This window comes from Dermacentor albipictus, chromosome 1 (assembly GCF_038994185.2).
Source record: "Dermacentor albipictus isolate Rhodes 1998 colony chromosome 1, USDA_Dalb.pri_finalv2, whole genome shotgun sequence".
NCBI lineage: Eukaryota > Metazoa > Arthropoda > Arachnida > Ixodida > Ixodidae > Dermacentor > Dermacentor albipictus.
In genome coordinates, this window is record NC_091821.1 from 502,430,698 (window position 1) to 502,454,575 (window position 23,878).

The 23,878-nt window shown below is 49.7% G+C and overlaps 1 long non-coding RNA gene across 1 annotated transcript; it reads right to left on the reverse strand.

Moving 5' to 3' along the window:
- Positions 1–12,413: 12,413 nt before the first annotated feature.
- On the reverse strand, positions 12,414–13,267 carry LOC135909374 (uncharacterized). Its single transcript, XR_010566699.1, has 2 exons — positions 12,875–13,267; positions 12,414–12,777 (listed from the first exon to the last, which is right to left on the reverse strand). It is a non-coding gene; the product is annotated as an uncharacterized lncRNA (long non-coding RNA).
- Between the last annotated feature and the right edge of the window lie 10,611 nt (positions 13,268–23,878).

Sequence of the window (23,878 nt, forward strand, 5' to 3'; positions counted from 1 at the left end):
CAGCTGTGAACTACATGTTTAATAAACTAAAAGCAAAGAAATTGCAGTGACGACAGCTGCAGATGCAAAAGTATGATCAGTATTTAGTGCAACAATATAAAACATGATTGTGATTGAGTACAGACATAGCGAAACTTGTGCTACGCATACACACAGACCGACTCCATGCTCAGAAAATGCATGCTAATTAGATGTGGCACTGTTGCATTATCAATGCAGGGGCGTCCCTACGCAAGCGACTGACCAGCAGCTTAGTGCTGCTGACCCCCCCCCCTTCCTGCATACCCACACACATACACAAGCTTCCACATGCACATAGCTTCCTTCCAAATATGCTTAACATCAGCATGCCCAAAACCTGCTAGACACCACTCTGACCACGTTAACGTCGACTTGTCAAACAGGCATATAAATACGAAAATTAAATCGTGTTTCCAAAAGGCTTTCAATTTCCGCTGTACCGAGAACCAGTAGTTCTCCACGCCACATCTTTGGAAGACAAAATGTACAGTGTACCTCCAAAAAGCTCTTCGATGGACTCCCTTCGAGAAGTGTCCGGCTTAGAGGACGGCCGACCCCACCCTTAAGGGCGATCAGCCGAAGACGGCGCGTCGGCCTCGTTGACAAACAGGACGATGGCAGCTACATGTTTGCAACCGCCACCAACGCCGGCCTTGCACGTGCACTGCGCACCCAGTATTCGCCGCTGCGATGACAGCTGCCGACGCAAAAATATGATTTTTTAGTCAAACAACTGAAAACGTGATTCTTACCGCGCACGGACGTAGCGAAATTTGCGCTAGGCATACACGAGATAAGCAGCGCTCGAAATTGTTTAGTTTGTGAGGCTTCGCTGCGCCGCATAAAACTTAAAATTAATAAGGATATCAAGTCCGTAAACGCTCGTCAAACTACGCAAGACACCAATCTTCGCGGTCATTGTGAAATAAGAAAAAGCTTAACGAATATGCGCGCTTACCTGAATGTTGACGTCGTACGTTGCTTGACGCACTTGCGAGTGGCATTTCACCGCCACTTGTGAATTGCCATCAAAGCGTTCCAGGGTCTCCTCGACGTCGTAAGCGTACTTCGCAGCGTACAACTTTCGGCCCTTCTCAAGCGCACTAGCACGGAAATATTCGTCGATCCCGGCCACTTTTCTAAAACCGTAGCGCAGCACTACGGGCGCCGTGCTGCAGCCGCGGAGGTGGCATCGCAGTTTTCGAAACTTGTGAAAATGTTGCGACGCACCACGACACAACAACAGAAACAAGCGACAAAAACGTGCTCGCGGTGGGGCCGACAACACTTACGTCGCCGCGGCGGGCAGCGGATATGACAGCATTGCTCGCACAGTATGTATTACTGAAAAATGCATTTCCGTCACTACAGAGGGCGCTATCCCGTTATTTTGGGGGCGCCATCTGTCGAGAGCTGATTCCCCATTGACACGTGTACTTGTCTTCATCGGGCGACACGTTTCACCGCAGAACAAATGTTATCGCACAGCGCAGGATGCGCCTGCATGTATCGGGAGTGTCTGGAATGTTATTTATTTATTTTATTTGTACATACTGCAGCCCCTATATGGGGCTATCGCAAGAGTGGGTTAGACAAAAAAAAAACGTCATACAAGAAACCAAGTAAACAATAACATTAAAAATTCACAAGAAATAAGGCAGATGACACAATTAAATGAAACTATCGATGCTTCCATCCGCTGCCTGTGACCGAACGTTGTGTAATCTGATTGCAGGTGTGCGCGACGCGAATAATGTAAAACTTTGTGGAAGGCACGCGGGTCCCAGCGATTACACTGGAACATTCGACGACTGATGTATAAAAGCCGACGCGCTTGACCCGCTCATCAGATTTTTGACGATCGCCGAGTGCATTCGCCGCTATCGTTTTTTGAGTGTAGCCTGCTTTTGAGGGCACAAGTTCGCCCAACAAAACGCTAGTTTCATTAATCAAATTTTGATGTTTGCCACTAATTTTCCCGCCCCAGCACTCCCAAACATACGAGATTATCCCATTAGGTGTGATCCCCACCAGCACCTTTACAGTGTTGGACTTCTTGTACTGGGACCAGGTTGTGTTCTGTGCGTTGAGGCACTTGCCCTTTCAAGGTGAATCTCTGGGCTGTAAATAATTACTCGAACGTGACGAAACCTCTTACATTGAAATATTTTCGGTTGTCATGCGCGAAATGCCACATCGTCTGGCCACACAACGAGCCCTTTTAGCTCACTCACCAGTGTTGTGAGGACACTTTCAAATAATGTTGACACATTATTTTTACTTATCTTAAAGAGGTCCACCGAAAGCACAGGTGAATATCAAGGCACAGCCTCGTCAGGAAGATTCAAACGCGGTCTTCGTAGCTCATCGTTTCCACAGAAGGGCAAGCAGTTCTATATACAGACACAACCCGTGGAAATGTTTCCTTATTTGGCCGGCCTGTGTAGCATGCAACCTTTTCAGTGTGCTCGGCTATGGCAGCATATCCCCATGCAAAAGCAGCACCATTCGCTTCTGAACTTCTTTTTGCTTGAAGGTCTCGAAGTTCATTTCGCATGATTAAATAGCGCTTCTGCAGTGCATTATATGCTCGACATTTCTCCAGGTATTTCTTTTGCATGCGAGTCTGCAGGTTACTTGAAAATCCACCCATGTGGTGTGATGGTGCAGGCAACTGCGCTTGTAACAATTGCATGCTCTCTGGCTAGTCGCATGATGCCTCATCGTCTGAAAAAAGGAGTTGGGAATCAGTAGCCACTGGAGACTGTCAATATGCTTTCTGTTGCTGATCAGAAACAGTTCTGAGAAATAAAGTGGCGCAAGCTGCTTGGTTAGCATGGTTATAGTGCAATGCTTAATGCGTGACTGTGCCATGCAGATGTATGCAACATTTTTTTCAAGTGGACCTCTCGAACGATTTTGTTGGCTATGTTATTTGCATGGGGGCATTTGACATCAATGTGACCTGTGCAGTTGTGTGTGATCAAGGACACAGTGAGAAGTAGGATTGTGAAAACAGTGATCTTGTTCACAGTGACAACAATGATCTTGTGTGTTGTGGGTTATGCAGTGATATCAAGCTTTTCTTAGGAGGCTAACTACCTTATATATGGTCTTGTGCAGTGATGAGAAGCAGCAATATTGGCTGTTATTAGTTATTGAGCAAAGTTGAAAACATGCACAATCACAAACATGCACAAACATACAAAATCATGCAAAATATTGTGCACATGCACAATATTATCACAATCCGGAATTAAAAAGTGAACTTTTGTCGAACCTGCATTTATACAATCTCGTTGAGCGTTCCACACTGTCACACGAACCTATTTTTTTATTCATTTATTCCTAAAACTACCTATGAATGGAATCATCTGCCGGCCTAATATGTTAACATAACCGATACATCTGCTTTTAGAACTACTATTGAAGAATGCCTTTGTTAATCCGCACTTTCTTTTTTTTATTATTATACCCTGTTATCTGCACATGCTTTGTATTTCGTTCCTCTCCCTTCTGTAACGCCTTCGGGCCTTGAAGGTACAATAAATAAATAAATAAATAAATAAATAAATGTGCTGTACATGCAGTGACGTTAGCTATCACGCATGCATAGAAAAGATTGTAACCAGAACTTTGGCTGAGATGGGAATGATTGAGGACTAAGCATCACGCCGTGCTTTGGAATCACTTGCACTTTTCAAAGGCACGCTGGAAAGATTTTACCAAAGTATTGCCTAGTATTTACGCTGAAACATATGCAACTGTATGTGCAACTGACATTTCACCAGTGTTGGCATTGTGTATGCTCTGTGTTATATGTGCCGAAACCAACGAGACACTTAATTGTGTTTCACTGCAAATGTTCTGCCTGAAATAAAACTGTACAGTGATTCGGTTTTTTTACTTTCCTTCATAGTTGCAAATGTCCTATAACAATGCATGATATTCCAGACATGCAAAGAGGTAACAAACGCGCTGTATATATGCTACAAACACAGAAAGGTTATCAAACCAATAATCGTACAAGAAATTCACATTTTTTGTATCTACACAATGACTGAGCATGACATCAGAGCTCACTACAAGTCAGCAACACACTATGGTGTTAACTCCAGTAACTTAAAAAGGCTCTGAGACACACTTTCTTGAAACCTGAGCAACATGCTTTCTACCAACCAGCGTGTATTGAGCCTGTACGTCATTTGAGAAAGGGTAAGGAGTGCTTGCAGTCACATCGAAGCATATGTCCAAAATTTGCAGCACACAAGCCTCTTGTGAATAGAAAAGTTACGATGCTTATTGATGCTTATTTTTGAAGGCTATGGATTGAAACGACAAATTAAATAGTTGAACGAAACTTGGTTATACCGCTGAGAAGGATAAGCCAGTTGCTAACAAGGGGCCAAGCATTTCAATGTTGCTGTGATGCAACTCAAGCTACTTGTAAGCATACTTTACTGGATCATGCACTTCAGGTGTAATGTGGCACCAGGGTGCAACCAGCAGCACACAAGCACAAAGTGTTAACGTAATTGCAAGGACAGAAAGTGCACACTGAATTCCACTAAAACATAGTGTGCGAAAGACGGATGTAAAAGATGCCAGTATGAAGGGCAAGCATGCATAGTCATTTCAATTGTGAGGAAAAATCGAGTTAAATGTAGGGGAGTTGCACTCACTTGCTTTTAGTACAGTACTCGGATTTTGCTGCAAGTATGCTATGTCTTCATAACAGAAAGCGTACACCTTCGATGAGTATAAAGTAAATAATATCAGGTGACATATAGCTGATCTGCGAAAACAAGCTCTTGTGCAATACAATCACCCAAATAATATACATATAGAATGCAAAGAGCAGCTATGTGAGGCCTGCGTAGCGCTTGTCATGCGCACAGCAATGTCATGTAATGTAAAGCAACTACTGCTTGCCAATGCTGTCTGGTTCCATCTCGTCCTCTCCATCTGATGAACAAATAGAGCAGTAAATTAATTGATACTTCATTCAGCTCCAATGAGCTGTGTTATCCAGTAGCGTCATAAGTACAATGTCAGGTGTCCTAAAACTTAAAAAAGCACACAAATTTTACAAGTGACAAGACTTGCAGTAGGGCATCTGTTGCCCTAGTGAAACCTACAGATAACAATTTTGTATATGGAGCTGTCTGGATTTGCACCTGAGGCTAGAAAGTCATGTGAAAGCAAGACCAGTGCTCAAGGCAAAAAACTCAATTAAACGCAGGAACACTGAGTTAACCCCTTCCAGCATGCCTACAGCACTCGACTGATTCTACTAGAGTAAGTGCACGTTGCTGCGGAAATGCAATATGTCTTCCCCAGCAGAAACGCTGCAGCATTCTCTAGTGAATCGCAGATAATCTGAGTTACACGTCCCAGATCTGAAAAAAGCCGCATCTGTGAAGCCAAACCCCACGCGTCAAAAACATAGAAGGCATAGAGCAGTCATGTCAGGTCTGCGTGACATTTGTCATGGCTACACATAGCTTAAGGCTTCGATGGGAAACAATATATGGCTTACCAGTTGGATCCGGTTCCACGTCTTCCAACCACAACGTTGATGCGACAGCATCTCCATCGGATTTTGCCAAAAACAATGGTGATGCAATAATTTCAAACGAGCTGCAAGAAGCTGCGTTGTGCAGCAACAGTACAAGCATTGCATCACACGTTAAAAATGAGACAAGCACACAAACTAAAAACAGAGCTGTCTCGCTTGTCATCGGGACCCGAGGCAACCAAGGTCCATGTGTGAAAGCTGGGCCAGTGCTTAAGGCAAAAATCTCAATTAAATGCAGAAAAATTGAGTGAACTCATTCTAGCATGCCTACGGCACTCGGCTGCTTCTACTAGAGTAAGTGGACGTTGCTGATGAAATGCAATACGTCTCCCCCAGCAGAAATGCTGCAGCATTCTCTAGTGAATCGCAGATAACCTGAGCGACACTTCCCTGATCTGGGAAAAGCTGCACCTGTGAAGTGAAACCACACGCATCACACACATAGAAGGCAAAGAGCAGTCATGTCCGGTCTGCGTGACATTTGTCATGGCTACACATAGCTTAAGGCTTCGATGGGAAACAATATATGGCTTACCAGTTGGATCCGGTTCCACGTCTTCCAACCACAACGTTGATGCGACAGCATCTCCATCGGATTTTGCCAAAAATAATGGTGATGCAATAATTTCAAACGAACTGCAAGAAGTTGCGCTGTGCAGCAGCAGTACAAGCATTGCATCACACGTTAAAAATGAGACAAGCACACAAACTAAAAACAGAGCTGTCTCGCTTGTCATCAGGACCCGAGGCAACCAAGGTCCATGTGTGAAATCTGGGCCAATGCTCAAGGCAAAAATCTCAATTAAATGCAGGAAAATTGAGTGAACTCATTCTAGCATGCCTACGGCACTCGGCTGCTTCTACTAGAGTAAGTGGACGTTGTTGATGAAATGCAATACGTCTCCCCCAGCAGAAATGCTGCAGCATTCTCTAGTGAATAGCAGATAACCTGAGCGACACTTCCCTGATCTGCGAAAAGCTGCACCTGTGAAGTGAAACCACACGCATCACACACATAGAAGGCAAAGAGCAGTCATGTCCGGTCTGCGTGACATTTGTCATGGCTACACATAACTAATGTAAACAACTACTGCTACATGCTCTCGTCTATTTCTGTTTTGTTCTCACGATATGCACCCGATGACAAAAACGTATGCCATAATTTTCTTCGAGTTGCATGGGCTTCGTTATGCAGGAGCAGTATAAGTATTTGCCCAAAATGAGAAAAGCACAAAATTTATTGACTGACTCAGTGTGGCTTCCTCAGTTACTGGAAACTATGGCAAGCATTTCTGAATAGAAAGCAATGAACTTGCCTGCTTCAGCATTCGCGTTGTCTCGGCTGGGATAAGCAGCACAGGCTGCTACAACGCATCCTGTGTGGGCCACTGAGCCGTGGTTAGAAGCTGAAGAAATGCATCAGTGAGCTGAATCGATGGATAACCTTTGGCGGTAACGGAGGCTGAACCATTGCAAATACGGCGTACCTAACGATCTATCATTGACAGGAAACACTTTTGACAGCGCTGTAATGTCTAATTCTTGCGCGTCATTACGACATCATAAACTGTCACGTTGCCACGCTCATCACAGAAACATCTAGATCGCTTGACCACCGCAGCGAACGATATGTATGCAGTTGCGGGACTGGGGGATGTTACAGTTGAGAAAAGGTTTATTGGCGGTGCCCACCGGGAACGGCGAGGCAGCCCGAAGCACCGTCCAAACGGACGCCAGCAATCAAAAGCGCGAGCCGAAACGAGCCGCGCGTTGGCGATGCGGCTGTGCCGCGAGGCGCGTCTTCTTCACAATCTCCCCCCGGACAAAAAGAGCCCTCCTGGCGCCTTAAGAATCGGGAGGCAGAAGGTCGTGGTAGGGCTTGAGACCCGAGACGTGGACAATGTCACGTACACGCCGGCGCAAGTTTTCAGGTGGTGACAGGGGCTGAATGAGAAAATTCACCGGGGATGTTTGCTCCAAGAGTCGGTAAGGCCTTTCGAATTTTGCGACGAGTTTCGAGGAAAGCCCGGCGTTTGGAAAGGGACCGACAACCACACAAGAATGCCTGGAGCGTAGGCGGTGTTTGGAAGCGTGGCGATGCGGTTTTCTTTCTGGCGCTGCTGTTGCTCTGCCGTAAAGGAGCGCGCTAGCTGGCGGAATTCTGCGGCTTGTCGGGCGACGTCGGACACAGGTAGACACTCGGAGACGTCAGGACGGTATGGAAGGAGCATCTCGATGGTATGCGTAGGCTCGCGGCCATATAGGAGGAAGAAATGTGAAAATCCCGTAGTGGCCTGGATCGCGGTGTTGTACGCGAACGTGATGAATGCAAGGATGCGGTCCCAGTTATGATCAGATGCCACGTACATTGAGAGCATATCACCAAGTGTGCGGTTAAATCGCTCTGTGAGCCCGTTAGTCTGTGGATGGTATGCCGTGCTTGTGCGATGAAGAATGTGGCATTCCGAAAGCAAACTTTCGACGACTTCGGAGAGGAAGGCGCGACCTCGATCGCTGAGGAGTTCTCGAGGTGCGCCGTGTCGAAGCGATGTAGGACGAAAGAGGCTACATCCCGCACTGTAGCACTTGGTAAAGCAGCAGTTTCGGCGTAGCGTGTCAGATGGTCAACAGCAACTACGATCCACCGATTGCCGTCTGGCGTTATAGGAAGCGGGCCGTATAGGTCGACGCCGACGCGATCGAAGGGTGTGGCAGGGCACGGGAGTGGCTGCAAGGCACCAGACGGGCGTAAAGGCGGCGATTTGCGGCGTTGACAGTCAAGACAGCACCGAACAAACTTGTGTACAAAGTTGTACATGCCGCGCCAGTAGTAGCGGTGGCGAATGCGTTCGTACGTCTTTAAGACTCCGGCGCGGCCACACTGCGGATCGTTGTGGAAAGCGGCACATAATTGAGACCTTAAGCTGCGGGGAACCACCAGAAGCCACCGACGACCTTTAGAAGTGTAATTGCGTCGGTGCAGCAGCTGGTCACGAATGGCAAAATGAACTGCTTGGCATCGGAGGGTTCGGGATACAGGGATGGTCGATGATCCAGAAAGATGGTCGAAAAGAGAAGCGATCCACGGGTCACGACGTTGTGCGGTGGCAAAGGAGTCCATGTCGAGAGACGACACGGAATGTGCGGAAGATGTTCCGCAGGCCGAGTCTGGAGGTGAAGGCGAACGAGACAAGGCGTCTGCCTCGGAGTTGCCTGTGTCGTTGCCTGCCTGCCTCGTCTGCCTGTGTGCGTCCGCTGCGGTATACGACGCGAATATCGTACTCCTGGATGCGTAGTGCCCAACGGGCTAGGCAGCCAGTGGGATCTTTCAAGTTGGCGAGCCAACAAAGCGCATGGTGATCTGTGACCAAGCCGAATGGGCGCCCGTACAGATATGGTCGGAACATGCCAAATGCCCATGCTAAAGCCAAGCACTCTTTTTCGGTCACGCTGTAATTGGCCTTAGGCTTCGTCAGCGTGCGACTCGCATTGGCGACTACGTATTCGGGGTAGCCTGGCTTTCTTTGGGCGAGGACGGCGTCGAGACCGACCCTGCTGGCATCTGTATGTACTTCAGTTGCAGCTGACGGGCCAAAATGGCGAAGAATAGGTGGGGAGATGAGAAGACGACGCAGCGTAGCAAAGGCGGAGTCACATGCAGGGGACCAGCAGGAGATGGTGGCGTCACCGCGTAGAAGCTGAGTCAATGGCGCCATGATCGATGCGAAATTTCGAACAAAGCACCGGAAATATGAGCATAGGCCCACGAAGCTTCGAAGTTCGTTGATGGTCTGAGGCTTCGGAAACTCAGCGACTGCTCGAAGTTTTGCAGGATCGGGTAGAACGCCATGCTTGGACACAACGTGGCCTAAAATGGTAAGCTCTCGCGCGGCGAAGCGGCATTTCTTGAGGTTGAGTTGAAGGCCAGCGTTCGTTAGACAGGTCAAAACTTGTCTGAGGTGGAGCAGGTGAGTAGGAAAATCAGGCGAGAAAACCACGACATCGTCGAGGTAGCACAGACATATAGACCACTTGAGGCCACGCAGCGTGTTGTCCATGAGTCGTTCAAAGGTGGCAGGGGCGTTACAAAGCCCGAAAGGCATCACCTTAAATTCATATAAGCCGTCAGGCGTAATGAATGCGGTTTTCTGGCGATCGGCCGCAGCCATCGGGACCTGCCAGTAGCCTGAACGCAAGTCAAGGGACGAGAAGAATTCTGCTCCCTGAAGACTGTCGAGGGCGTCGTCGATGCGCGGCAACGGATAGACGTCTTTGCGCGTTACCTTATTTCACCGACGGTAGTCGACGCAAAAGTGAATAGACCCGTCCTTCTTGCGGACGAGAACGGCAGGAGATGCCCAGAGACTGTGCGAAGGTTGAATAACACCACGGCGCAGCACATCTTCGACTTGGGTGGTAATGACACGACGCTCTTCGGCAGAGACGCGGTACGGTCGTTGACGTAACGGCTGATGTGAACCGGTGTCAATGTAGTGCTGCACTTCCGATGTGCGGTCCAGGCGAGGTTGTGAAACGTCCAATGAACTTCTAAATTTGTGCCGGAGATCAAGAAGTTCGGCGCGTTCAGCAGGTGTGAGGGTATCGGCGATGGTATTCGAGAACGCATCCCTGGACGTTTCCTCAAGCACGGACATCGAAGACGGTTGGCCGGAGTCGACATAAAAAGAGTCTCCGGGGACGTCAACCAAAGACGAAGAGTCGAGGAGTTCCAGGAAGCCAAGGCATTCACCCACGAACAACGTAATAGGCGCACAGAGGGGATTTTAAAAGTATATATTGCTGCAGCCGCCAGCCATGTCAAGCGTCGCGAAGGGTAGTGGGAGAGATTTACGGCTCATGAAGACGTCGGACGGTGTGAAGAGGACCGTTGCATCAGCGATGGCATCGCAAGAGACGCAAGATGACTGGATAAGAAGTCCCATCCGAGGATGACGTCATGCGAGCAGGTGGGAAGAACAATAAATACACTCGACGATGTAAACAATGCCGTGAATAAGCACACGTACAGTACATGCTGAGTGCGGAGTGACGTGCGGAGTGACGTGCTGCGCGCTTGCCGTACGAAGCGACAGTCCAGAAAGCTTGCGCAGCGAACGGCACAGTTTGGCGGCCATCACAGAAACGGCTGCGCCGGTATCCACAAGAGCGAATGCAGGAACACCTTCTACACAAATTTCGACCACGCTAGCAGGAGAGGCGCGATGACTTTGACAGTTCGAAGGGGGCGCAATTCTTGCCTCTTGAACTGCGACGTTCAGTTTTCTTGGTCAGGTGGTGCGGGTCGCCGACGCACTGGGGAGAGCGAGAGTCGGCGAGGGGATGGCGAGCGACGCGAAGGAAATTCTGGGAGGTCAGCACGAGCGTACGGTTGGGGGGAGGAGCGGCGTATTGGCGAAATGGCTGGCTGCCGTAGTGGAAGGGCCGCGAGGCGTCGCCGAACGCTTGAGGGCGACGGCGGCAATATCGGGCGACGTGTCCAGGAGTGCAGCAAGAATAACAGATAGGTCGATTGTAAAGTGTCCTCCAAGGATTAGCTCGCGGTGCGGTCCAAGATGCAGCATGGGCTTCCGGTGTCAGTGGTTGGGACTGGGTCGCGAAAGACGCCTGTGGAGGCCTGCGTGCTGCCTGCGCGTACGTAAGAGGCGCCGCCACAGGCAGGACTGGATGCGCATAGGTGAAAGGCGTGGCGACAGACTGCACTGCCAGCGCAGAGTTCAGATTCGCGGCTGCAGGCGGCTGATGGTGTGCGGAAGGGACAACTTGGGCGGCCTCTTCGGAAATGAGGGTGCGGAGCGTGTTTGGAAGACGGGAGGTGGGCTCCTGGGTCAAGGGGACTAAAGAAAGTTGGCGGGCAACTTCCTCACGCACGAAGTCCTTGACCCGCTGAAGGAATGAGGATGGGTCGTACACGTTGTCAAGGCTCGCCAACAAGTCGTCGCTTCCCAGAGGACGCCGAGTCGAAGCGCGTTGCTTCCTTAACTCATCGTAACTTTGGCATAGGCTGACAACTTCAGACACAGTGCACGGATTCCTGGCTAGGAGCATCTGAAATGCGCCGTCATTGATGCCTTTCAGTATATGGCGAATTTGCTCTGCTTCGGGAATTGCGGCGCTGACTCGTTTACAAAGGTCCACGACATCTTCTACGTAGCTTGTGAACGTTTCTGCCGTCTGCTGTGCTCGGGCGCGCAAGCGTTGTTCGGCACGCAGCTTGCGAACAGCGGGTCGGCCGAACACTTCCGTAAAGGTTGTCTTGAAGACTGACCATGTGGGTACGTCACTTTCGTGGTTGTGAAACCATAGTTGGGCAACACCAGCCAGATAAAAGATGACGTGGGTTAACTTGGCTGGATCATCCCACTTGTTGTGTGCGCTCACCCGATCATGTGACGCAAACCAGTCTTCTACGTCTTTGTCGTCTGCACCGCTGAAGATCTTGGGGTCCCGTCGTCGTGGAACGCCGGTGCAGGTGACGGACTGTGGCGTCGGTGCCGTTTGGGATGAGCTGTCGGTCATGGCGGGCGGTTGCGTTCTTGATCTCAGCTCCAGGGTTTCAAGCGACGGGATTTGAGTCCCAGCACCTCCACCAATTGAGAAAAGGTTTATTGGCGACACCCAATGCAAAGGCACAGCGACCGGGAACGGTGAGGCAGCCCGAAGCACTGTCCAAACGGACGCCAGCAATCAACAGCGCGAGCCAAAACAAGCCGCGCGTTGGCGATGCGGCTGTGCCGCGAGGCGCGTCTTCTTCACACAAACACCACACGCCGTCATGCCTGCGAGGAGCCGCACATGTACGCATATTAGATGGTGCCGCTCTTTCGATGTCTCATAGGTCCCGTTAATAACACGCTTCAGATTTCATAAATGGGAAAAAAGACGACGTTATTTTATGTAGCGGGAGAGAATGCATTCCTTTAGGCTGAGTGATAGCCGGCCGCATACTTCAGCAGAGGGCAGGCGAAATGTGAGCATCGCCGGCCTGCAGCGCGCCGCAACTGTACGACTTCGCAACCGCCACTTACCCTACCAACGTTTTCACTTGAACGTCTGTTCGTATCTGTCGCATTTCTTTTCTTCAGCTTCGCGGTTAGCCCTCTTGAAGGCAAAAATGCTAGGTGCCCAGTCCGTGTGGTTCGGGAATGGAGACGGAGCACCTGAGTTGATAAAATATAAATGCAGGCAATGTAACAGTTGGACGAATGTAACAGTAGCGTGCCTAAAAGCTCTACGTAACAAGAGAATGCCGCTTACCAGTGATGAAATGTAGGCCGCAAATTCTGCTGCTGTCTGAGGGCTGCAATTTTTCTTGGTGCCCAGCTTGCACCCATACTTTGCGACGAGTGTTTTCTTTCGGAAAACGAAAAAAAAAACCGACGCCGCTGCCTTTCGCCGCGCGCTTGGCAACAACTAACCCCCATGCTAGACATGGTAGATAGGCGCTCACAAAACGAAGCAACACCGGCGTGAAGTTGCGCTCGTGCGGACCCACTACACAAGGAGCACTGAAATGGTTTGCGAACCAGCCGTAAACTACAACCACCCACGCGCGCGTAAGGGTCATGTGACATGACGTCACTCGTTCTGTGTGACGTACCCCAGGAGAGGTCTATTCACGCGGGCTCCCGAGGTATCTCGAGAGAAGGCGAGAACTCTCGCCTGCCCGCCGCCCTCCGCGACCGCGCAGTGATGTGGCCTTCGGAACGCGGCGCACGTTTTTAAGCGCGCCGCCTTGTGCGCGCTTTTTTCCGCAAGTGAAGACGTATTTTTACACTTTTTTTTTTTTGCTGGGGAGCGCGGCGAATGGGACGGCCGGAGCAAAACCAGCCGGCTCGCGCGAATCTGGGAGGCCATGTTCTGAGGTCACCATCAAATTTTGGGACAAACACAACGACGTGATCTGAATAAACGAGACAGATCTGCCAGTTCAAGTCTGCCAACACCGTGTCCGTCAAGCGCTGTGATGTTGCAAGTGCTGCGCAGACTTAATTACGTGACGTTAACTACGAAGAGGCGGTTCGGCGTGATAACGGCAATAATCTTTCGTACCCTTTTGTCGACTTCAATTAGCCACTAACCATCCCGACATCTATCGAACAAAAAAAGGCGGCGGAACCGATCATACGGTTACTGTCAACGGTAACGAGTTACCATTAAATCGGTATTGCGCGATACAACTTATTGCCACTGTCGAAACAAATTATGTATGAGGCGTGTACTGCGGCGGGACTCGTCTTTCGCATTTCCTTAAGCGCATTCGACCCCATCATGGCGCCGCTGCTTCGAGGCTTGCACGTGGCCTCCCAATTACATGGCGCACTGGCTAAGAAACGCGTCGTGTGGCAACCGGGCTCCTATATTGCGTTTTTTTTTTCTGCACACGTGCGCCATCTAGTCGCACTGCGGAGGAGTCCGTGCATGGTCGGGGAGACAAGAAGCGCAGCACGCCGTTGCCTGCCAACGCTGAGAATGGTTCGCTCGCTTGCCGCACACTCAGTGGCACATACTCAGTGTTCCAAGTTGCCGAGAGGCTCATTGAAAAGTGGCACATACTTATTGCAGTCGTGGCATAGGCTGCTAATGCGTCGGGTCGATGTCCTGGAGGAACCCTTGTGACGTGGGTTCGATTCTGCTCAGCATCGGAGAAACTTAAGGGATGTTTTTTTATTATTATTATTATTGTAGAGGGGCACATTCCCAGTGACACGTGCAAGTTGGCGTCAAATGCGCTCAAAGAGTGGCACACACCTACTGGCACAAACCCAGTCACCCAAGTTGCCATCAAAGAGGTTCGTTGAAGACCAGCACGGACCAATTGGCACATACCCAGTGCTCCAAGTTGGCGTGAAAGAGTTCCTTCGAACAGCGGTGCCTATCCACTCTCGCATCTACAGTGACCCATGTCGGCGTGAGAGGGCTTCGTTGAAGAGTGGCCCGTATGAACACATTGTCACATTCTCAGTGACCCAAGTTCGTCCGATGTTTGGCCTCAGAACAGCAGCCCGATGTGCTACTCATCCGACCCAGTGACCCAGGTAGGCGGGAAAATGGTTAGATAGATAGATAGATAGATAGATAGATAGATAGATAGATAGATAGCCACCAAAAAGTGCGTGAAGCACTCAAAGAACGCTGTCGCATTAGAACAGTCAGCACAGCACAGTCAGTTCGCGCGCTCTCTAGCGAAGGAAATCGTGCGAGCAATAACTACCTGACAAACAATAACCTTCTATCTTCCATTGGACCGTCCATCGAAAGGCGGACGTTTGGCATTCTTTGTCATTAATAGAATTAGCATCAAGGCGAAGATTTCTTTAAGCATATGCTTCCTGAAAGTGAAATTTTCGCCTGAGATATAACCTCACACATTTACCTACCTTTCTCTCTTAAATTTATGCTTTCCTGCGGGCGTACAGGACACGTGATGTTGTGAGTGAGTGAGTGAGTGAATAAACTTTATTGTAGGTCCGGCGAGGACGCGAACTCGTCGCGCACCCGGCTAGTCCCACGTCGGGACCGGCAGGTCTAGCCCACCGGCCCGGTCGCGGGCACGCCGGACAGCCAGGATTTGCTTTTCTAGAGCGGGGCTACGCAGAAGCGAGTCCCACTCCTCCTTGATGAACTTGGGGTATGTCGACCCGCACTCCCAGAGCATGTGGGGTAGAGTGGAGGTCTGGCCGCAGGACGGGCAGGCGTCGTCGCGATACACGTCGGGGTAAGCCTCGTGGAGAGCGGACAGACACGGATATGTGCTGGTCTGTAGGAGCCTAAGCGAAACGGCTTGCGCCCTATTCAACTTGGGGTGAGGGGGTGGAAAGACCCTTCTGGACATGTAGAAATATTTAATAATCTCGTTGTGAGTAGCAGGAGCGTCCCTGTGACCGTAGATAGGAGGGGAGTCAGTGCCCCTTATAGAGGAAGCGCGGTCGGTGAAGTCACGCGCAGCCTCGTGGGCAGACTCATTGAGGTTCGGGGGAGCACCCTCGACCGATCCTACGTGTGCGGGAAACCAGTGAATTTAATGGTCTGCGAGAGCATGTGGACTCGAGCCGCTAAGAAGACGAAGAGCTTCCTTGGCGATGCAACCCTTTTGAAAAGCCCTAACTGCCGTTTTGGAGTCACTATATATTTCGGACCCACGACCGTCTAGCAGGGCGAGGGCGATGGCGACTTGCTCGGCGATTCCGGGGTCTGAAGTGCGAATCGAGGCGCTATTGGAAATGTTTCCGCTCGAGTCGACCACAACGACGGCAAAGGTCTTCCCGTCACTGTACTCCGCAGCGTCGACGAAGCTTGCGCTAATGTCGTGTCGCTTGATCTGTTTGAGGATGGCGGCTGCTCTGGCCTTGCGTCGGCCCTCGTTGTGTACGGGATGGACGTTTCGGGGCACAGGGGCCACTACGAACTTGTCTCGAATGCACCTAGGGATCGGGGTACTGACCATCGAGAATTCCGCAGGGTGGTAACCAAGCTCTTCGAGGATTCGTTTACCTGCCGCTGTGGTGGCCAGGCGACTGAGTTGCGTGCGTTCTTGGGCTTCGGCAATCTCCTCGGCGGTGTTATGTACCCCCAGCTTCAAGAGATCCTCGGTATGGGTCCTGATGGGTAGCCCGAGAGCCCTCTTGACTATTTTGCGGATAAGAACGTTGAGCTTGTCTCGCTCCGCTCTGAGCCAGTTGTGCATGGAAATCGTGTACGTGAGGTGGCAGAGTACGAAGGCATTGATCAGCCTGAGAAGATTGCTTTCCTTCATGCCTCGATGCCGGTTTGCGATTCTGCGAACTAGGCGGAAAGCATTCTCCGTCTTTGCGATAATCCTGCGCAGAGCTGTTCCGTTTCCGCCGTTGAATTCGACAAACATGCCCAGGACCCGAATAACGTCGACCCTGGGTATGACCCCCCCGTCACAAGTGCGAAGTCTGATGCTGCTTTCAGAGACTGGTTTCCAATCTTTGGGTCTGCCTCCCTTCTCTTTTCTGTAAAGTAGCAGCTCCGACTTGGCGGGGGAGCATCGAAGTCCGGTGGGGCGGAGATACTCCTCGATCACGTCAATCGCCTCCTGCATGGCTTCTTCGACTCTGCCCTCGCAGCCGCGGGAGCACCATATGGTGATGTCATCGGCGTAAATGGTGTGCTTGACGTCCTCGACGCGGGCCAACCTCTCCGAAAGACCAATCATACAGATGTTAAACAATGTTGGGGAGATGACGGCGCCCTGAGGAGTGCCCCGCCCTCCGAGGGGCACATCTTCGGAGCGGAAGTCTCCAATGCGAAGCTTGGCCTTCCTGTCAGTTAGAAAAGAGCTGACGTAGTTGTGGAATCTGGAACCGAGACCCAGGTCTGAAATGGTCTTGACGATGAAGGTGTGGAGCACGTTGTCGAAAGCCTTCTCGAGATCCAGACCGAGCAGAGCCTTGACGTCTCTGGAACGGCCATCCACAATCTGATGCTTGATTAGTTTCATGGCATCCTGCGTTGAGAGTCCGGCACGGAAGCCGATCATGTTGTAGGTGTAAACCTCGTTGTCTTCGAGGTACCCGTTAAGCCTGTTGAGGACGACGCGCTCCATGACCTTGCCGACGCAGGAGGTTAGAGAAATCGGCCTCAAGTTGTCGATGTTCGGGGCCTTGCCGGGCTTGGGAATGAGCACCGTGCAGGCCGTCTTCCATTCTGCAGGTACAATGCCGCTCTTCCAGGACTCGTTTATCTTGTCGGTCAGAAAGACAATCGACGTGTCGTCGAGGTTCCTCAACATTCTGTTGGTGACTCCGTCCGGACCCGGCGCAGACTTGCGGTTGAGCGCGAAGATGGCCTGTCTGACCTCGGCAATGGAGAAGTCTTCATCCAGCTCGGGTCGTGGAGGGCCTCGGTAGTCCGGGAGTTGGGTCGACGGATCTCCGTCGCGATGGACAGGCAGGTACTTCTGTACGAGTTTTGCGACGAGTTCATCGACCGTGTTAGACCTGGTGGCTTCGTGAAGGGCCCGGGCCAAAGTATGCCTTTGATTTGACTTCGAGCCGCTTTCATCCAGAAGGTGCTTCAGCATACCCCAGGATTTGCCGTTGCGCATCTGTCCGTCGATGGATTCGCAGAGCTCGTCCCACTGCTGCTGGCATAGCGCCTTGCAGTGGTCTTCGATGACCTTGTTGAGCTCCGAAATCTTCTTTCGGAGTCTGCGATTGAGCCTTTGACCCTTCCATCGGCGGAGCATGGCGGTTTTGGCCTCGATCAGGTGGGCTAGTCTGCTGTCCATCCGCTCGACGTTGAGATCTGTTTCCACTTTCTTGGTGGCCGCGGAAGCGTCGGTCCGGATGCCTTCACACCATTCTTCGAGAGTGGCAGGTGCCCTGGCTCTCCCGGGCTCATCACGAATCCTGCGAAAATGGTCCCAATCTATGAACGTGAATTCCCTAACCCTACTCCGAGACACCTTGAAGTTGGTCTCGAGAATGTAGTGGTCGCTGCCAAACTCCATGGCGGTGTTCTCCCAACCCACGTCCTCGACGTTCCTCACGAAGGCGAGGTCGGGTGTCGAGTCCCGGGTGATGGAGTTGCCAATGCGCGTAGGGAAATCCTTGTCAGTGACCAGAGTGAGGTCCATCTCGTTCGCGTCTTGCCACAGGTTTCGCCCCTTGGTAGTGTCGTAGACGTAACCCCAGATGCCATATGGTGCGTTGAAGTCGCCGACGACGACGAAGGGTCGAGGGCCGGCCAAGTCGGTCGCTTTCTTGAGAATGGTCTTGAACTGCTGGCGCGAGTCTCTGGGGTTGCTATAGATATTAAGGACGAACACACTGTTTCTGCGCTGATTCCGCTGCGGTACGTCGAGCAGGATCTCAACCATGACATATTCGATTCTACCACTCGCCAGCTTGAGGTCGTGGGTGATATGAGTTAGCCGTTTATCGATCAAGGTGCAAATCCCTCGCCCCCCGGGCCGGCCCGACACGGCCCTGTATCCCTGGAGCGAGGCTGCGGAGATTAATGTTTCTTGGAGAGCAATGACCTGAGGTTTCGCAGAGAAAGACCTGAAAAACTGCTGCAGAGGGGCTTTTTTGTTAGAATACCCTCTGCAGTTCCATTGCCAAATGCGAAAACTCTCTTTGGATCTATCCATTATGGTTGACCTGACGGACTACCACCTGACGGGGCAGTAAGGCCTGCGCAAAGAATGGGTCCTCCTGTCGCCGCGCTGGGATAATGAAGTGTAGCTTCCTTTAGTATGGCGGGAACGGTTAGCGGTTGTACGACGGAGGCGGATGAAGCCATTCGCGCCTCAGTGGCGTCGATGCGATCTGCGAGAGCTCCGAGGCCCCTGTTGGGGTCCCCGAGCGCAACCTGAATTTGGCGAACGTTATCACTGAGGCAAGCGACGCTAGCGGTGACCTGTTTGAGGCCATCTGCCAGCCCAATGAGACTTTGCTTAATCTCGCTGACTTCTGCAGACAACGCTCCCGATTCACATGTTTGTTTGAGTACTGCCCTGCGTTTGGAGGACGTCGCAGTACCGTCTACCGGAGCTGGGATTGGAGTCTCGGTGGCCGTGACTGACGCTCCGTTACCCGACACATTCGAAACGAGTTTCCTAATCTCTGCCATTTCGCTAACTAGTGTCTTGATCGTGTTCTTGAGGTCGTCGTTTTCTTTGCGTAAGCGAATGACTTCCGCGTCTCTAGCTTGCTCTGTGGGCGGGTTGCTACGAGATGTCGGAGCAGGCTGGGTATTGGCGCCGGGCTTGGGTCGTACCAGATCAGCCCAAAGAAGGGTTGGCTGCTTTCCGCAACGTGTGGAGGCGGGCTGAGGCCCGGATGCTGGCTGGGTTATGGAACCCGGGAGGCCCCTGGAACCGGATCTGGACCTGGATCTGGATCGCAACAGAGATCTTGACCTCGACCTGGCCCTGGAGACGGAGCGGCTCCTGGTGCGACCGCTGGAGCGGCCGCGAGACCTGGATCTCCCCCTGGACCGGGAGCGGCTGCGTCCGTATTGGCGTTCAGGCGTTGCTTGCCGGCCTTGATTCGTGTTCTCCATGGGCGGCAAATGTTCGGCGTTGAGGGCGCGGGAGCGTTGCCCCCGTCTGCGCCTGACGAGATATGGCGTCTGAAATCGTCGCTTGCACTCCTTGGCGGCGGTAAGGTGGTCGCCTCCGCACAACTTGCATTTGGGATCGCACCTATGCTGAGCGTCGGGGTTCGCTTCTCCGCATCCTCTGCAGATGGCGTCGTTGGGCGAAGGGCAGACGTCGGAGCGGTGCCCGAGCCTCCCGCAGCTGTAACACACGTCCATTTGCTTGCGAAATAAAGTGCACCTGACGATAGTGCCGCCGTAGGAGACAAAATTTGGCACCCGGTACCCCTCGAACAGGACCACCACGGTGCCGGTGTTCTTGATTCTTTTGGCGCCCAGCGCCGTGGGATTTCTCGCGTTGACGAGTTTTTTGTCGATCGCCGCGGGCCCGTCGGTAAGGGAGACGCCTCGGATGACGCCCTTGCACGTGTAGTGGGGGGCGGCCTCGTAAGCGCTCACCTCGAAACGTTGGCCGGCAACGGAGATGCACTCGATGCCGACGTAGCGTGCAGCGTTGTCCCTGTTTGGTGTGCTGATCACCATTATGTTTTGTTGAAAGTTGGGACACATCGTGTCGGTGTCCCGCGACGCCGAATCGAGCCCGGCAGCCTGCCATATGGCGTCGGCGACTGCGGTAGGTCCACACTTGCTGATACACAGGCCTCCCCTGGGCCGCACGACGATCTTTGCCTCTTCCTTGGGCATCGGAGGCATCCTGGCCCCTCGAATGATCTTGCTTTTAATGCCCGCGCATTCGGCGCTACGCCGAGCGTTGAAACCGGTGTTATGCTGAACGTCGGCCGCACTGGCATTGACCGCGTTTCTCATTGAAGAACGTCTGGCGGCAACAAGCTGCCAACCGGAGTCTTTAGTGAAGTCCTCGGGGGATAAAAACTCCCCTTCCACCTCACACTCCATTACAAAGTCCGTGGAAAAGCCTACGACGAGAAGAGGTGGGCGAGCGATGCCTCGCCTCGCGAACCCTAACACGGTTAGGCACAGCACACGGTCACGGCGTAGTCAGAAGAAAAACGGCAAGAAATGTCACAAAAGTCTACCCACCCACAAAAGTCGGGTATCGGCGTGTTCCTCGTGACTTCACGAATCCGAAAATGTGGAAAGTTCAGGGGTATACAGTCGAAAAACATGATGTAAGGACAAAATTTTTTGTGAAGATTTCAATTCCCATCACACGTGTTGGGCTTTTGCAACTGACCAATATGGCAAACTATCGTTGGTTTGGTCTGACGTGTTTCGATACTGGAATACCTACACTTGTTTGGGATCACTCCCGGTCAGCCTTTGATTTAATTTTTGTAAGTTTGTATCTAAATAGTTCATCTTTGACACCATTGGACTGTGTCACCAGCAGTGAATACTTTCCAGTAATTTTTTTAATTGCTTGCCCGGTAATGCCATCATGCTCTCAGGTCCAAGTACTTGTAAACTACAGAAAATTTAAAAGTGATCTAAAAGCACATTTGGCTTTCCATTCTGGACAGCGCGAAGATACCAAAGCTATAAACAGTTGTGGTGTAATCAAATGATCATACAAAAAAGCTTAATATCGTTGAATTTGCCAAGAGTGACTGTCATATTTCTCAGTGGAAGCCATATTGCACACGAGACCACCGACGACGACAGGCAGCTTGGAAGCAGCTTCTTTATAACCAGTACCCGAAAGATTGGTCTGACTACAAATTTCATGCCGCTGTATTTAAACGCATGGTCGCTCTACCTAAAGAATATTGTGATGAGAAACACTACGATTTCCTTTCAAAACATACAAACAAAAAAGCGGTCAAACAGAATTATAGGAATGATGAACAAGCATACACGTGTAAGGTCTCTTGGAAATTTAGAGAGCCGTTACAACTTGCTAGAAAAAGAAGACGATATGCTGCTTCAGTAACACTAGATACAGCTAAAGCGTATGACTCCGTTGAACGTTCCGTTTTACTGATTATCCTACTAGTCATAATATTCAGAAATATAATATTGCATGCTTGGCAGGATTTCTGAGATCAAGAGTATTTTGTTACTTTAAGGATGGCTGCTCCACGTCTAAAATTCAAACAGACTCGCGGTCTTCCCCAAGGAGCAGTCCTATCTCCAATATTATTTGACGTATTAATGAGCTCCGTTCCAGCTAGACAAGGCGTACAAGTCTACGTTTATGCAGATGACATCGCGTTCTTCGCAACCGAAAGTGACTTGGGCATCATAACAAGCGCTAAGAAACGCGAACACGAGGAAGAGACATATAGCGTCCGCAGTGGCGTAGCCAGAAATTGTCTTCGGGGGGGGCTACGTCACTGGCCCAATACATACATATAATATATATATATATATATATACATATATATATATATATATATATATATATATATATATATATATATATATATATATATATATATATGTATATATATATATATATATATATATATATATATATATATATATATATATATATATATATATATATATATATATATATATATATATATAGTCATATAATGAGAAGCCAACAAACACTGACACCAAGTACAACAAGGGGAAATTGCATGAGCTTAATAAATGAAATAAAGTAATGATAAATTAATGGAAATTAAAGTGGATGAAAAAACAACTTCCCGCAGGTGGGAACCGAACCCACAACCACATTGTGGTTGTGGGTTCGGTTAATTAATTAATTTCCATTAATTTATCATTACTTTATTTCATTTATTAAGCTCATGCAATTTCCCCTTGTTGTACTTGGTGTCAGTGTTTGTTGGCTTCTCATTATATGACTAATAAATATCGGGTCCCTCGGTTAACCCCCTTTCTTCTCGTTTATTACATAACGAGGGTCTCGAATCCGGCAACATTGATGCCTTCAGGTAGCATATGTGGGTTTATTGACCAGTTGCCTTCACCCGAAAAGATCACGTTCTCGTGACGCCTGCGGCAAAAAAGACGTTCCACGTCCGCCGCCAAGGTCTGTGAGTGGGGGCGCTGGCTAACACTCCCAGGGTTCTACTAGTACACATAAATACCCAAGAAAGTGGATGGGGAAACGCCGCCGCGGTAGCTCAATTGGTAGAGCATCGCACGCGACATGCGAAGGTTGTGGGTTCGGTTCCCACCTGCGGCAAGTTGTTTTTTCATCCACTTTAATTTCCATTAATTTATCATTACTTTATTTCATTTATTAAGCTCATGCAATTTCCCCTTGTTGTACTTGGTGTCAGTGTTTGTTGGCTTCTCATTATATGACTAATAAATATCGGGTCCCTCGGTTAACCCCCTTTCTTCTCGTTTATATATATATATATATATATATATATATATATATATATATATATATATATATATATATATATATATATATATATATAGCTGCACGTTGCAGCTCAGCCTCCTCAAGAGGAAGCTTTAGCTCGGGTGCTCCTATTTAAGTACATGTAGAAGGGGAATTCGTTTTTCCCTGCAACCACTTCACCAAATTTGAGGAGGTTTGTTGCATTTAAAAGAAAGTTTAATTCTAGTGACTACTGGCTTCGAATTTTTCATTTAGGTGGTCAATTATTTATTAAAAATTGGCCAAATTTGAAAATTTTCAGAAAATTCGAAACTATCAAGTTTAAAACTCTGTGACTCAACAATGAAAAATGACATCACAATTCTGTGAATTGCATCTAATAGTACATCTACAGCGGACAAAATAGATATGTTACACATGAATCTCAAAAAAATTTAGTATTGCGGAAATACGGCTTTTGCAGAACCCTTGTACACAACGTAACCAATTCACGTAAGATACAAATTGACACAGCAAACTTGTCCGCTTTGACTGTTATAATAAATGCCGTTTGCAGAACCACAATATCTGTTCTTCATGCATAGCTATTAGTTTGTAAACGTCGTGCTTCTATTTTTTCAAACTTTCGAATTTTCCAAAATATTTGAAACAAAATTCAGGCCCTAAATCGAAGTTCTGTTTCCAACAGACACTAGGATTTAACTTTCTCTTTCAAATGCAACCAATTTCAAAAAAAGCGATAAGCAGGATTTTCTCAGAAAAGCGTTTCTGCGTTTTACAAGTATTTGAATAGGCCGCGTCGGATTGTGCCCGAGCTAAAGCTTCCTCTTAAACAATTTATCGAGGGATCAAATACATGAATAATAACTTCATTGTCATTGCCA